The sequence below is a fragment of the Rattus norvegicus genome, chromosome 1, assembly GCF_021556685.1.
Source record: "Rattus norvegicus strain SHRSP/BbbUtx chromosome 1, alternate assembly SHRSP_T2T, whole genome shotgun sequence".
Taxonomy (NCBI): domain Eukaryota; kingdom Metazoa; phylum Chordata; class Mammalia; order Rodentia; family Muridae; genus Rattus; species Rattus norvegicus.
Window position 1 is genome coordinate 1,186,677 of NC_141534.1, and position 12,501 is coordinate 1,199,177.

Here is a 12,501-nt window from a genome sequence, read left to right on the forward strand (position 1 = left end):
CTTTATTGGAATAAATAATTTCTAAGACGTAATGATTTTTCTGAATTTTATTAATGTATGTAGTAACAACTCTCCTTACCCTCCAATCTATTTACGTTGAAGCTTTTCAACTTGTTTTTGTATTTGAGGATTTTATGAATACTATATATCATTTTCATCCCTCCCTGCCCCACAACCTCCTCCCATTTCCTTCCCCAAATTCACACTTTTTCCTAACCCCCTAACCCTAAACACCCCCAACCTAACCCTATCCATCCACTCCCTAACCCTAACGCACACCACCCCCAACCCTTTAACCCTATCCCCTAACTTTCTAGCACTAACTGCACACCCAACCACCCTATTCATAATCCCTACCCTTCTAACTCAGCTTGTTTACAATAGACTCCTGGCATTTACTTTGACCATGTTTTTGAATTGTTAAGTATGTATGCAGATTTCAAAACACAAAGACTATTCCACACAGCCCATTTATAAGGCTTTTCTCAAGAATGCTATTTTCTGCATTCACAGGTTTTCAGTGAATGCAAGTATGAATACTTTTGATATAGTGAGAGCTATAGAAATGTGCAAAGGCTTCACCATATTCCGTACATTCATAGTTTATTTCTAGTGTGGTATCTTTTATGCTGTTTGTGTTAATTTGGGTTTTAATGCTGTGAAAAGATACCATGACCAAGGCAATTCTTATAAAGGACATTTAATTGGGGGGAGAGGAGGTATACAGATTCAGAGGTTCAGTCTATTATCAAGGTGGAAGGAATGTCAGTGTCCAAGCAGACATGGTGCTGGAGGAGAGAGTTCTACATCTTGATCAGAAGGCAGCCAGAAGACTCTTCTGCCCTGGGTAGAGTTTAAGCATGGGGACTCAAAGCCCACCCCACCCCCACAGTGACATACATCCTCAAAGGCCACATCTACTCCAAAAAGGCCATACCTCCTAACACTGCCACTTGCCATGGGCCAAGTATATTTAAACCACCATACCTTTGAAGATCACAGCTTTACTACATTGGCTACATTCATAGGGTTACTCTTTTGTATGTATGTGTTCTTTTATGTAGTTGGAGGTGGCTTGATTGTGAAAAGGTTTTACCACATTGACTACATTTGTAAGGTTTCTCTCCAGTATCAATTCTTTCATGTTGTCAAAGTTGATCATGAGAGGCAAAGAACTTACTAAATTGCTTACAATCATAAGGTTTCACTCTAGTATGTGTTGCTTTATGTTTTCGGAGACTAGCATTACATACAAAGGCTTTACCACATTCATTACATTTGTAAGGTTTCTCTCCAGTATGAATTCTTTCATGCCTTTTAAGGTCATTCTGACCTACAAAGGCTTTACCATATTGCTTACATTCTTAAGGTTTCACTCCAGTATGTATTGCTTTATGTGTTTGGAGTCTATCGTTACATACAAAGCCTTTACCACATTCATTACATTCATAAGGTTTCTCTCCACCATGAATTCTTTCATGCCCTTTAAGGTTACTCTGACCTACAAAGGCTTTACCACATTCATTACATTCATAAGGTTTCTCTCCAGTATGAATTCTTTCATGCCTTTTAAGGCTATTCTGACCTACAAAGGCTTTACCACATTCATTATATTCATAAGGTTTCTCGCCAGTATGTTTTCTTTTATGTTTTTTAAGATCATTCTGACCTACAAAGGCCTTACCACATTCATTACATTTGTAAGGTTTCTCTCCAGTATGTGTTCTTTTATGTCTTTTAAGATCACTCTGAACTACAAAGTCTTTACCACATTGATCACATACATAGGGCTTCTCTCCAGTATGTATTTTTTTATGTACTTGGAGATAACTATGAGATGCAAAGGCTTTACCACATTGATCACATTCATAGAGCTTCTCTCCAGTATGTATTCTTTTATGTACTTGGAGATAACTATGATATGCAAAGGCTTTATCACACCGATCACATACATAGGGCTTCTCTCCAGTATGTATTCTTTTATGTACTTGGAGATAACTATGAGATGCAAAGGCTTTACCACACCAATCACATACATAGGGCTTCTCTCCAGTATGTATTCTTTTATGTACTTGGAGATAACTATGAGATGCAAAGGCTTTACCACACCGATCACATACATAGGGCTTCTCTCCAGTATGTATTCTTTTATGTACTTGGAGATAACTATGAGATGCAAAGGCTTTACCACATTGATCACACTTACAAGGCTTCTTTCCACTATGTGTTATTCCATGCGTTTTGAGATGACTGAGTCGTGCAAAGGCTTTACCACATTGATCACATACATAGGGCTTCTCTCCAGTATGTATTGCTTTATGTACTTGGAGATACCTATGAGATTTAAAGGCTTTACCACACTGATTGCATTCGTAGGATTTCTCTCCAGTATGAATCCTTTTATGACTTTGAAGTTCATTATGGCATGTAAAGGCTTTACCGCATTGCTTACATTTATAGAGTTCCTCTCTAGTATGTGTGCTTTTATGTGTTTGGAGATGACTGTTTTGTGAAAAGGCTTTACCACACTGATTGCATTTGTAGGATTTTCTTCCAGTATGTATTAGTTTATGCCTTCCAAGATTACAACGACGTTCAAAGGCTTTACCACATTGATTATATTTGTAGGGTTTTTCTCCACTATGAATCCTTTCAAGAGTTTGAAGCTGAGAATCGTATGTAAAGGCTTTATCATGTGGCTTACATTCACAGAGTTTCTCTCCAGTATGTGTGTTTTTATGTCTTTGGAGACGACTATGTTGTGCAAAGGCTTTACCACACTGAGTATTTTCAGATGGTTTCTCTCCAGTATGACATCTTTCATGCCTGCAAAGATAGATAGATGGCACATGGGAAAGCTTTACCACATTCACTAAACTAATGAATCTTTTTACCTGTGGAAATTAATTCTATAATTTGGTCTAATTGTAAAGAAGAATCACATCTTAAGGTTGTATCACTTTGTTTACACTCATGGTTTCCCATTCATTATGGGCTGGTAAAAGTGTTACTACATGGTTCACATTTATACCATCCTTTATCTCTATAAGATTCCTCATATATTTGAAGAAAAATGGAAGAGCTCAGAGCTTTACCACATTGAGTACATTCATATGTTTTCATTTATTGTGAAATACACTACATTAGCATATCACATCGGCCAAGTGAACCAGGACAAACAGAAAGGGATTTCCACAATCCTACTATTCATAGGGATTTTCTGCTATGTGAGTTTATGGATATATTCCCAATGAAGTTGGGAAACCAACTAATTATAAACTTGTATCACACTGAGAGAGTCTGCTCAAATGTGGACTACTACATATATCTTAATTGTTCTGGGAGTGGGGGGACATTGCTTCTTTCAATATCCTGGTGCTCATATGGCTTGTATCCATTGTGACACAGGATATACCTGTAAAAATAACAAATGAGGGGTTGGGGATTTAGCTCAGTGGTAGAGCGCTTGCCTAGGAAGCAGAAGGCCCTGGGTTCGGTCCCCAGCTCCAAAAAAATGAACCAAAAAAAAAAATAACAAATGAAATATTTCCCATTGCATCATTCATACAGTTTGATTTTTTGTTCATCATAGACATATGTTATAAGAATTAAGTTTTCTCTTCAACAACATTCTTGACTCTCATATACTGTCCCTCTCACTTAAACTTAACAATGTTAGTATATGAGTAATCAGCTTTACTATGATATATTTGCCTATTAGAAACATAAACTTATCACCTACTCTGTGTGTGTGTGTGTGTGTGTGTGTGTGTGTGTGTGTGTGTGTGTGTGTTATGAGACTAAACATATTGGCAGGTATACAGAGTAGCTGTAATGTGGGTATGATTCAAATGGTAAGGCTAAGGCATTGTTTCCTTGTCTTCTTTCAAGTCAGACACCTGACATTGAGGTACATGGATTTGTGAGAATTTAATAATCAATAAACTTAGAGAAGTGCTTTTCTTTTTATACTGTTGCGTTTCTTTAAAAGTTCCAGGACATCCTAACATTTCTTCAGAGGCATGTTCATATCAACTTGCACATGAAAATTACCTTCCATGTCTTCTGAAACTTTGACAATGTTCTTCAATACTATGGTCTTCCCAATTGTAACCTAAAATACAGTACCAGAAAATGTATGATATATTATTGGAAATTAGGCAACATTTAAGTTACTATCTTCAGTGAACCGGACCTTTTCACCTCATTCTCCTTTATTCTCAATTGAAGTTACAGAAAAGCAACAGTAACAAAGGAACATTTGTTTTCTTGTTTTAAAAACTGAAAGAAAATTCACTGTCTTACCTATAGCAGTGAGGTTCCTGTAGGTCTCCTGCATCACATCTTTGTAGAGACTCTTCTGTGAAGGATCCAGCAAAGCCCATTCTTCTCGAGTGAAGTTCACATGTACATCATCATAGGTCAATGCATCCTGAAATATCCCATACATTAACAACAGAAACCATGATACAGATATCACTGTAAATGTATGTTTCTGATATTTCCCTCACTTATTTCTTGACCCAGATGTTCTAATGTAATTACCAAATCATCTTAGAAGAAAAGTGAGTAATAAGGTTCACCTCTGTCATTTCTTTGCTCATTAAGTAGGATATAGCCTTGCAAAAGAAATGCTAATTAATGGAGAGAGAGAGAGAAAGAGAGAGAGAGAGAGAGAGAGAGAGAGAGAGAGAGAGAGAGAGATGCGTGCAGTATTAAGCACACAGAGAAATTGTATGAACAATTACTAATGGCAAAAAATATCAAGTGAGCGTACAGGCTCATGTCTTTAATCCAAGCACTGAGGAGGCAGAGGAGGGTATATCTGAGGTCTATCCAGGACAGCCAGAGGTACATATTAAGACCCTGTCTCCCCTATGAAAAATTAATCAAACAAACAAGAAAGATAGAAAGGACTCAGAGGTTTTTACTAGAGATCCTACAAAGAATTACATTCACTGCAGTTCTGTATTCATCTTCCAGAATCTTGAGGTGGCCCAGTTTAAACTGTAACAGTAATGGGATCTTACTAAAAGGGAATGAATGTTTAAACAGATACAAACAGATAGCTCAAAATATTGGCAATGTAAATGTTGATCCTAAATAAGCAAGATAGGACAGGAGCTGGCTCAGCAGTGAAGAGCTATTGCTGGTCTTATAAATAATTGGCCTCAATTGCCAGTAGTTAGAAGGGAGCTTCACAACTATTGATTACTCCAAGTTCAGGAATTCGCAAGCCATTTTCTGACTACAGTGGGGATTAGGCATACGTGATGTGCATATTCATTCATACAGGCAAAATATACATATTCATTAAAATAAATCAACACAAACGCAACAGGTAGGAAAAATGTCATATACCTGCAATCCAATGACTCAGAAAACTCAGGCAATATAGCCAGGCAGTATGAATGTCATGAATACATGCCATCCTGAGAAACAGAATATGCTCTCTATCATGTTTCAAAATTCATAACATGGATGAAGATCAACACAGCAGCATATGCTTGACATGTGCCAAAACCCACAGTCCAACCGATCAGCCAATAATATAAAAACGAACAAACAAACAAAGAAAAAGCAGGGCGTGTTGGCCCACATTTAATCCTGGCACTCTGGAGCCAGAGGCAGGTGGACCTTACATCTGAGGCCGCACGTTCTAAACAGCTACTTTCAGGACAGCCAGGCTACATAGAGAAATTTTGTCCTCAAAAACAAAAACAAAATTAAAATTATAAAAAACACCAGGCTTGCAAAATACCTTAGCACTGAATAGTAATTGCTTCAACTGCATCTTATGTGATTTAGGGTTAGAGTCTATAATGCTGAAGGCAAGACAACATAAGAAGGAATCTGACTAATCAGGTACAACCACTACACAATACACACACACACACACACACACACACACACACACACACACACACACACCCCACACAGGAAATGGGTTGAGTCTATAGACACCCAAATATCATCCCCAATAACTAATCATCTAGAAAGTTTCCTCCTACGAAAGCTTCTATTGAGAGAACTGATTTGGCCAGAGAAAGGCTGACTCCTCCATGAAAGGTTGTAAATTGACAGACTGGGAAACTAGGCCTAAGTTTCTGTTTCCCAGAACTGGAAAAGTCCAAACAAGTCAATTCTAGGAAAACCATCCCTCACAGGCAGCTAATCAGGAGCTTCCAATGACCCTCATAGCCTGCAGCAGCCCATACACTCTTCAAATGCCACAAATCACTTCTGACACTCTTGATTGCCACAGCTTGTAAAATCAGAAAACAAGTTATATCTTTGCAACATACAAAGGCACAGAATACCCATTCCCATTCCAGTGGAGAAGAATGTGTACATAGTGAGGGAAGGTTGGACCAAAGCAAGAAACCCAGCAGGACAAACACCAAATCCTGCAGCTCTGTCTCAGACACAAGGATCTTCAGATTCAAAAGGCTTAGATGGCCCTATCCCTGCAACTTCTCATACATCTCTCAGTTTAGATCCTTGAACTCCCTATATGCAGCTCTCCATGACAGGTGTCTCATAACGTGGGTATCTCTATATCTTGTGATCTCAAATGCAACTCAGGCTTCATCCTCAGATTCATCCCATGCACTCTCACAGTGTTCTCCCTCACTGGGGATCTCACTCTGCCAAACATAGATGGCTGGAACAGTGCTGAACTGAAACCACGGGGGAAGAAGCCATAACCTTACATTTTCCATCTTTCTTATTTCCAGAACTTGGGTGCCACGCTTGGACCAGTAGTAGCAGGTTATATATGAAGTTCCTTCCTGGGTCTAGGAATGACTTTGCCAACTCCCCCTTCCATTAACTGAAGGCTTAGCAGGAGGGATTGTTTCCCTTAATTCACTTTCTTAGGCTTCCAATCCTGAGCAAAGTCCTTCTCTTTAATGGTGATAACCTCTTTGAAAAATTCATGCCTGTGTCTCAGCATTTGGCTGCCATGTGTAACTTCCCAGGGCTCCTTTTCTCTACAAACCACAGACTTTGCATTTATTTCTGCTCAACTTGTTGTTTTTTTCTTGTAGTCCAGAATGAGTTACTAGTAATAATCATCTAACAGATTCAATATTTCACCTGAGAAATATAGCTAATTGTTCTTTAATTCTGCCTTGCTCAATTTCTCAGAGCATGGGCGGAATAAGAAAGACTTGGTGTCAAAATACCACATAAATGACCTCTAGCTAAATTTTTCATGGAGTCTATTTTCCCCTGAAATCCTATGACCTCAACTTCTGACTGCATTACTTGCATTGACTCCAGTCTTCCAGGTGCTACAACAACAGCCGATTAAGCTCTGAATACAGCTTTCTATGCTGTTTACCATCTCAAGCCCTGATATTTACCACTTTCCTCCAAAGGAGAACATTTCTAGTTTCTCTAGTTTCTGTCCAGCAACAAAATAACCTTTTTTTTGTTCTAACTTGCTCCTCTCCTACTTTGATTCAATTCTCTAACCAAAAGCATCTCAGCAAATAAACAGGTTCACTTGTTTGGACCAGTCATATGACAGCCATCAGTTTGGGAGCTTAGGATAGAAACTCAAGCTTCAAGAAAAGGCAAAAACCATGAACAAATATTGTTTCCTGCTTGGTCACTGTCTCATACTTACCCAGCTCTCTTACCCAGCCCAGGCCCACTTGCTTAGGGATCCTGCCACCTTCAGTGTAGAGCCTTCCTACATCAATCATCACAACACAATCTCTCACTGATACAGCATCCAGACATTTTGATGAGGGCATGCCCTCAAGTGAGAGGCCCTCAGATGATTGTAGGCTCTAAACTGTTCACAACTGAAGCTAACTAGGACAAAAAGGCAATAATATATCAGAAATTTTAAAAAGCCTAAAATCAAATGTCTTAAGGACATCAATCATTCACTTAGCAAAAACCAACAAACAAACCACACACACACACACACACACACACACACACACACACACACAAAAACCCAAAAATTGATGATTGCAACAACTGGAAAACACAGATTTGCCAAGAAATGAGGAGAGGCAAGCCTTCAGAAGAGGACACTAAAACTGTTTCCCAAACTATCAAAACCTCAAGAAACTCATGACATAGTAAATTTTCAGAAGATCAAATTGTAGGTGAAGGTCTTTCATTTTCCAGAGAAACAATATAATTAGATTATAATGAATAGAATCACACAACGTAAATGATGTCAAAAATAAAAGGAGACAGAAAGACAGACTGAAAGTGTTTTAAATATGAACTACAAGATTGTAATAACAATTTTAAGAAATTACAGGCCAGTCCTCATCCTGTGTATTCTGTTTCTCCTCTTTGCCAATAAATAAAAAAAAATAAATATATAAAGGGGATTAGAAGTGGCAAAATCCCAGTCAATTGGACATAGTGGCAGCCTAAGGAATGGGAAAATAGTTTTTTAAGCAAATCCGTATCTTATAGAGGCCTAATATATAAAATACATAAAGACCTCAAGAAAATAGACTTTCTAAAGTAAAAACTTTAATTAAAAAATGGGGTATAGGAGCTGGAGAGATGGCTTAGTGGTTAAGAGCAGTGACTGCTCTTCCAGAGGTCCTGAGTTCAATTCCTAGCAACCACATGGTGGCTCACAACCATCTGTAATGGGATCTGATGCCCTCTTTTGGCCTGTCTGAAGACAGGTACAGTGTACTCGATCACATTAAATAAATAAATCTTCTTAAGAAAGGGGGGTGGTATAAATCTATACAGAGAATTCTCAACAGAGGAATCTCAAAAAGCTGAGAAATACTTAAAGAAATCATTATCATCTCAGCCATGAGGAAATGCAAATCAAAACTACTTTGAGAATCTATCTTGCACATGTCAGAATGGCTAAGATCAATACAAGTGACAAGTCATGCTGGTAAGAATGTGGAGAATGGGTAACAACTCTCCATGCTTGTAGGGTGCAAACTAATACTGCCACTATGGAAATGAGCATTTCTTCAGAGTCCTGGTGCCTCAGAACCCCGAGAATCCATCTATCTCAAATCACAGCTATAAAGCTCTTGGGCATCTATCTAAAAGGTGCTCCACCCTACCACAAGGCCATTTGCTCACCTATGTTCATAGCATATTTATTCACACTTGCCAGAACCTAGAAACAACCGAAAAGTACCTCAACTGAAGAATGGGTTGAAGGACCCTAGTTCTTACTGAAGCCTAAGAGCTGTCAGGAGGCTTGGCCTGGTGGAAAGTAGGTAGGTTATGGGGACCCTAAGGGCTTTTGCCAGCTTTACATCAACTGCCTCTGGTCAAGGCTAGGACAAGTTCCATTCTCCACCCACAGTTCTTGGGAGGAGCAGGGACATTCTTGAAAATCCTGCAAAATGTACTGATAGTAGCCTGATCCTCTGTTCCCAGATGAAGAGCTCAAAGGAATGCCATATAAGTTTGAAATGTAAACCTGCTAATGTAACCTGTGCCTCTGAAAGTATAAAAACTGCTTGTCACAGCCACTGCGGTCACCTTCCAGTCACTTATTACGAGGGGCTGATTAAAGGTTGACCCTGACACACCCGAAAATAAATTCTTGCCTTTGCATTAAACTCCATTCTCATGCCTTACTTGGGGGAATCTCCTGGTAGTTAAGACTAACTTTGACCTTACAGGGTAAACAAAACATGTGGTACATTTATAAAATGGAGTATCACTCAGCTGTTTAAAAAGATGCCATCATGAATTTACAGGCAAGTAAATGCAACTAAAGAAATCACACCCAGAATGACAAACATGGCATGCATTTACTTACAAGTGGATATTACCTATTAGGTAAATAATAATCCAACCCAGAGGGGTTAGTTAAAGAGGTAGGCTCTAGGCAGGAAGCACAGATCTCTTTCTACAGGGGAAATAGAATAATTTCTGTGAGTAGACCAGAGTTTGATGGGAACAGGAGTAGGTAGGATCAGTTGGGGGGGGATGCAGGGGGAACTACAATGCAGGTAGAAACAGCTGGAATTAGGGGTTGTTTGGGAGTTAGTATAGAAATCCAGTACAATGACAACTTCCTGGATGACCAGGGTGACCCTAATGAAAACTCCTAGTAATGGAGGATATGGAGTCTGAACTGACCATCCATTGACACCAGGCAGGGTTTCGATGTTGCTAATAAGTTATATATTGTTGAGCTGTTGGCCAAGGCGGTCCCTTGAGATCCTTCAACAATCCTTGCTGATGCAAGGACAAATTTTGCTCTCAGATAACTGACAGCAGGGACTGATCATTAAGGACAAATTCCACACAGTTCACTAAATGCAGAGGTTAAGCTAGTACAGGCTCGGAGCCTTCACCCCTGTGTTCTAGTCTCTTTGAGGAGAGAAGGTACTCTACAGGCTAAAAGGAAGAAAGAGAAACCTGGAAACTCCCCTCCACCCCCAACACCCATACGCACCTACAATTGGTCCTTCCTAAGATGTGCTGGGGCATGAGGGTAACAAATTTGTTTGAGTGACCAACCAATGTTTGGTTTAACTTGAGGCCTTTGACATGAGAGGGAACCCATGACTAACACTGACTGGATTTCTAGGAATCTTACAGAAACTTAAATGGCAAGCATAGAGACAGCATGGGTCTATGCCAGGTCCTCTGCTGATACGTTATGGCTGTTAGCTTGGTGTCTTTGTGTGACTCCTAACAGTGGAAGCAGGTTTAACTCTGATTCTTTGGCTTGATCTTGAGATTTTTCCTATCAGGTTGCCTTGTCCAATATGAAGGCTTTCGCCTTGTCTTTTTCTATCTTGATTTGTCTGTTAGGTCTGCTCCTTTTTGAAGAGGAAATGGGTGTGTGTGGGGGGGGGGTGGATCTTGGGGAAAGGACAAACGTGGGGGTAGTTGGGAGTGTAGGGTGGGGAAACAGTGGTCAGGATATATTATATGAGAATCTACCCTCATTTAGAAACTTAATTCAATATTGCCTAAATGAAAATGCAATGAAGGGAAGCTATAGTGAACAAAGAAAAGCAAAATCGGAAAGATAGGGGCAGCAAGATTGTGATACATACAGTTCTGGTTCTATTTTTGTAGACAGTGACTATCACATAGGAATGTAAAAATGCCTTGAAGAGGGGGTTGGGGATTTAGCTCAGTGGTAGAGTGCTTGCCTAGCAAGCACAAGGCCCTGGGTTCAGTCCCCAGCTCCGAAAAAAAAGAAAAAAAAAAAAGTAAAAAATGCCTTGAAGGCTTACTTCCTCCTTCTGATAATCTAGGCCTAGTCAAGGAAGCTTACAGCTTCTGTACAGTCTTATCTAGGTCTAGAATGTCGGGGCGTAGGCCTGGTGGATTTAACAAAAGACCCAGACTGGGGTCATTTGTGCAAAGAAAATGCCAAAGCTTTACTGAGGTTCACAGAATATACACCCAAGTTCACTGGTTGGAGAATTCCAGGAAGCACAGTGGAAAAATAGGTTATGCCCTCAGAAGAAAAACTGGAATAAAAAACAGGAACTGGGTGTTACTGCCCAGGTGCCAAACAGAAAGATCAAGATATTCCTTAGTTAGGAACTAAAGCTTCCATGCATCAGCAAGGCTCAGCACCCGGCAAACACTGAGGGGGCTGAGGAGAGTTGGGCACTTGAGTGTTTTGGGCATCTGAGACTTAACTGTTGAATAAAATCACCCTTTCTTCTTCCTTTTGAACTCTGGCTGTTCAACTCTGCTCTCCTAGCTGAAACTCTTTATGCTACCCAATTCAAATTGCGTCTTTCACTTCTGACTGAATTGCTGTACTTGGCCTCAAAGGAACAAGAGTAAATTGCTCTCTTCTCATTCTCTTGCTCATTTGCTCTTTTTCTGTCTTTAGCCTGCCTCTCTCTGTAAAATTCTCCAGGTAAAACTGCTTCCTCCTCTTACCTTCTGTGCTGCTTCCTCTTTACTTTTCCTTCTTTCTTTTCTCTGCCCCCCATCCCCAGGGGCTGGGGACCAAACCCAGGGCCTTTTGATTGCTAGGCAAGTGATCTACCACTGAGCTAAATTCCCAACCCCGCTGCTTCCTCTTATATTGCGTCTTTTCCCTCTTCTCTTGAGAGTTGGGCATATCCTATTCTGTCAGATCTTAACCTGATTCATCGTTTTTTTCAGCCAATCAATTATACATTACTTGCGAACATGAGTGCTTCCTTCTAAAGCTATGTTTACCTTCACCATTTGAGAGCAAAGGTGTATACTAAGGACTGAGTCATACTAGTTAGAAACAGCTCCCCCCTCACCCCTGCCTCCAGTAAATTGGACAGTCTCTGGGTTCACAATTCGATCAAATACTCTGCAACACAGGAGTTCATGACAAGCTCATCTTGGGCCCAGTCTATATCTGTGAAATCAGAAGTTTTGTTCTCAACAATGTGAAATATATATCATGCAGGAAACAAAAGCAGTCACTTTCTTGTGTTAGCTTTCACTAGTTTGGAATGTGGAATTACAATGCTTTTCATTTCATTCCAAAGGAATACTCATAATTGTTCTTAAGAAAAACTA